Source organism: Portunus trituberculatus, chromosome 17, assembly GCF_017591435.1.
Source record: "Portunus trituberculatus isolate SZX2019 chromosome 17, ASM1759143v1, whole genome shotgun sequence".
In the NCBI taxonomy this organism is placed as follows: domain Eukaryota; kingdom Metazoa; phylum Arthropoda; class Malacostraca; order Decapoda; family Portunidae; genus Portunus; species Portunus trituberculatus.
The window spans coordinates 6,995,001-7,000,000 of NC_059271.1; the positions used below are offsets into that span (position 1 = coordinate 6,995,001).

At 40.2% G+C, this 5,000-nt stretch overlaps 1 protein-coding gene across 6 annotated transcripts in view; it reads right to left on the reverse strand.

The window, feature by feature from the left end:
• The window catches only part of LOC123505203, a 260,003-nt gene that overhangs the window by 13,773 nt on the left and 241,230 nt on the right, over nt 1-5,000 (reverse strand). The gene's annotated exons all lie outside the window — the stretch shown is intronic.

Consider the following 5,000-nt stretch of genomic DNA (forward strand, 5'->3'; position numbering starts at 1 on the left):
TTCCTCGTCTTATCTCGACAACTTGTAACTGGTTATCGGGGAAGCTCCTACACTGTGGTTTTCAGGAGTGTTTTCATGAACTTAGCATTAATTCAACACGTGTTCTGTACTCTCAATGGGGGAAAGATACTTGCATAAACACAATTCTACTTCTCTCTGGGCTTTGCTAACACTCGTGAGGGAACATAAGGTGTAAGAATGTGAGATTTAGAAGAACTAGTGTCTTCTTTGTGTTGTTATGCTTGTAGGTCTGTTTTATAGTTGTGTTTGTGTTTCTGGAGAGTATTTTTCGGATCGCTTACATTCCGAAACAAGCAGACACACCCTTGCACGTAGCCACCAGTCATTTCTCTTTAAGTTTTTGCTCCTTATAGAGATTTAATGTACTTATCAAAAACAGTTTGTAATGTGGAGATTCACAGAGAAGGATTTACAGTCAATTCTTCCCTAAGCGATTGGTGCACAGGTTATCTGGTTTACAAGGCAAATGATACTCAAGACAGGTGGTCGTTAAGACAATTGATGATGCAAGCCAATTAGTTGAGGTCACCACTGTATTGATGTAACACTGCACGACGCGTCAACACTGAAAGCTCATCTCTCCTACCTTCCTTTTGCAAGATGTGTGCATGGCTTCCTTCCTTCACCAGCCGTGTTTAAAGTGTTGTTTCATGAATTAACTCATTCACAACATTAAAAACAACGTCTTAATTATTCGTAACCGTCAACAAGCAAGAAGCAGGATGTAGATAATAGGTTTTGCAATATTTCTAGCCAGTGTAGTGTTTGGCAGTAGAAGATGAACAAGAAGAAGGTTTGGAGGTAGAAGAAGATAGAATAAGAAGAAATGTCTCGGAGTGGTCATTAATTCCCTATTAACTCCCTATTCTGTCCAACCCTCTAATACAAGAGTTAACCAATATTTTTGAATCATTCATACCTTTCACTGGTAAACTCTGGAACTCTCTACCTGCTTCTGTATTTCCATCTTCCTACGACTTAACTTTGTAATCTTTTACGGAGACTGCAATTTAGTCTACTTCTTTTTCTAATATAGTTTTTTGCCCTTGGCAGTTCTCCTTCTCTTCTTACATAAAAACAACCTCAACACTAACACAAACCTTAATATCTATGTCCAAAAATCACTCATGGGCATTCCTACATTGACGGCACAACCTTTTCAAAGCCCACCATCAAAACTAAAACTACACAGAGACCGCACAACTTTGTCAGAGATTATCAAACTAAAACTTCCGCATCTTATCATGGAAACAATACACCGCCACTCATTGGTCCCTCTGTTCCCAAGTCAAGTGTCACACTGGCCTATATTTCGAATCACTTCCGTGCTGCACCCGACTTTCACTACTTCCAAAAGTCTCTTATTGAAGTAACACAGGTATTTACTAATCAGGACACTGTTTTGCAATCCTAGTGACAGATTAACAAGGTATCTACATCATGAACACGAGAAACACTCTAGAGAACCTGGTCAATCATCTTTGTGGCTCTGATCAAAGTTAGATGAGTATATTTAGGACACTCTTTAACAATCCTAGTGATAGATTAACAAAATTTCTGTATCATGAACACGAGAAACACTCTAGAGAACCCAGCCAATCATCTTTGTGGCTTTGATAAAAAATGTTACACTGGTATTCAGGACTTTTTTTTTTTTACGCTCCTAGCGACAGAACAACAAGGTATTTGCATTAATGAACACGGAAAACACTCTTGACAACCCGGCTGACTATCTCTGTGGCCCGGATCACAGTTACAAGGGTATTTAGGACATTTTTACTATCCTAGAGACAGATTAACAAGACATCTACATCATAAACACGAAAAAAAAACACTCTTGAGAACCCGTCTCATCATTTCTGTGGCTCTAATCAGTTATATGAGAACATAAAAAAGAAGGAAGCTGCAAGAGGCCGCCAGGCCTACACGAGGCAGTCCCAGTGTGCTTAATCTACCTAATTCCATCTATCTTCCCCATCCATGAACTTATCTAACCTTCTTTTAAAGCTCCCTATTGACTCAGCCCTGACTACATGCCCACTGAGACTGTTCCACTCATCAACCACTCTGTTTGAAAACCAGTTCCTTCCCATTTCTTTCCTAAACTTGGATTTTTCAAGTTTAAACCCATTATTTCTGGTTCTGTCCCCGCTACTGATCCTAAGAACTACATTCATGTCCCCTTTGTTAAAACCCTTTTACCACTTAAATACTTCTATCAGGTCTCCTCTTAACCTACGTCTCTCTAAGGAATGCAGACTAAGTTTTTCAGTCTCTCTTCATAGGAATATCCTCATTCCCTGTATCTTTTAGTCATCCTCCTTTGCACTGACTCCAACAGAGCTATGTCCTTCCTGTAATGTGGGGACCAGAATTGTACCGCATAGTCAAGATGTGGCCTGACCAGCGCCAAGTATAATTTTAGTATTACTTCAGGACTCCTGCTTTTAACACTTCTAAAATGAAACCTAATACTCTATTCGCCTTATTTCTGGCCTCAATACATTGCTTCCTTGTACCGAGATCAGAGCTAACTATGACTCCTAAATCTTTCTCATACTTGGAACTTCCTAGTGCCACGTTATCTATCGTGTACCTATTGTTTGGATTATCTATACCTACGCTCAGTACCCTGCACTTGTTGATATTGAACTGCATTTGCCATCTATCTGTCCATTCTTTCATCCTATCCAAGTCAGCCTGCAAAGCCTTGGCATCCGAATCGGACCTAATTAATCTACCTATCTTTGTGTCGTCTGCAAATTTACTGATATCACTATTGATTCCACTATCCAAGTCATTGATATATATTAAAAATAATAATGGTCCTCAAACTGAGCCCTGTGGCACCTCACTAGCTACTTCTCCCCACTCGGAATTGGATCCATTAATGACTACCCTTTGTCGCCTGCCGTCTAACCACGCTTTAATCCAGTCTAATATTCTATCCTCTATACCGTGTGCTTTAATTTTTTTTAGGAGCCTCTGGTGAGGTACTTTGTCAAAGGCTTCACTGAAATCTAAGTATAGAATGTCATAATTATCACCTTTATCTGCCACCTCATAAACCTTACTATAAAAGCTCAACAAGTTTGTAAGACACGATTTTCCCTTCGTAAATTCATGTTGTGTGTGATTTATCAAGCCCTTTGTCTAGGTGTTCCCTAATGTTTTTCGCTATTATTGATTCCATTAGTTTACCCACAATTGAAGTTAAGCTGACAGGCCTGTAATTAGACGTTAGGGTTTTATCTCCCCTCTTAAATATGGGAACCACATTAGCTTCTCTCCACATTGTAGGTACCTCACCTGACTCCAGTGACATCCTGATAAGTAACGCTAGAGGCTCGCTGACGACTTCCTTGCATTCCTTTAGAACCCTTGGATATACTTCATCAGGTCCTGGTGACTTGAATGTGTTTAGTTTATCTAACTCCTGTTCTACCACCCCGTTAGTTATATGAATATCTGTGAGCTTTTTACTATCCTCTGCCCTATCTGTTCGCTATCTGGGATTTCCTGTGTGTTCTCCTGGGTGAAGATGTATTTAGGACAATTTTTTACGATCCTAGTGACAGAATAACAAAATTTCTACATTATGAACACGAAAAAAAACACTCTTAACCCGGCTCATCATCTCTGTGGCTACTGAAACTAGTCGTGGTGGGTGAATAACCAGTCTGTTCGGGTGTCCTGTGTGTGCAGCCCCGCCCTGCCTCGCGCACGTGTCAGAGAACCCCGTCGCTGCGATTATGGGGCAGAAAAAGTCGTAAAAAGGAAGAAATGGAGATGTGAGAGGAGGCACGACTATGAGAGAGGAGGCAAAGAGAGAGGGAGGTAAAGAGGTCACTGGGAGAGCGTATTGGAGGAGGAGGAAGAGAGGACGACGAGGGAGAATGGGAGAGGGGGAGAGGAACAAGAGTGTGAGTGTGTGAGGGTTAAGGTAGAGAAAAGAGGCGCGTGATGGAGTGTCTTCATGTGTGAGAGGAGGGAGTGTGTGGGTGGTGAGGGATGGTGAGGGTGGTGAGAGTGGTGTGGATGGTGAGAAGGCTAAAGAATGTTCATGTGTTATCATTTATCATTACTCTCATCACTATCGACCAACACCACCACCTCCACTACGATTATCATTACCATCATTACTATTTGGATGTTACAATACTATTAACTGCATTATTTCGCATAGATATAAATACTACTACTACTACTACTACTACTGCTACAACTACTTCTACTACTACTATTTCTACTACTACCACAACTACTACTACTACTACAACTTATTCTACTACTACTACTACTACTACTACTACTACTACTACTACTATTAAGAAGAATGAATGTGTTTTGTAGAGGGATGGGGAAGGAGAGAGAGAATTGACTTTATGTATGTATGTACGTATGTATGTATGTATGTATATATCAACTTAACTAATCACTGTCACCACTTCTCTCATCATTACCATCCGCATTATTCACATTATCATCACCACAACTGACTTTTACGAGCCTCATCACCATTAGCATCAGTCACCACCATTATCCACACCGCCACTGCGTCACACTCTCTCCAAGACGGTTCAGGAGGTTGAGAATGTCTTTAGCTACACTGCAGAGCTTCAAAACCTTCCTTGTTGCAGTATTTATAAAGTTACAACCTGCGTTTCTTTATAATTATCGTACATTTTAACTCCAGACGGTATTGTAATTTCTTTTTCCTTTAACTTTTTACTTCTCATCAAATTCAGCACAGTTACTATCTTTATCATTATCATTTTCCTCATTTTTTTTTTGTTTCAAGATGGCGATTTAATAAACAGCTGCTATATTTCACATCTTCACTTTTTTCACTCCTTTGTCGCAGTTACCCCTAAATTGCCACCATACTCTTAAAAACACGTTGGACTTAAAATTAGACTACTACTTCTCTACGACCACAGAGGTGATACTGATGCGCCGTGGCCTCATAATGCTTTCGC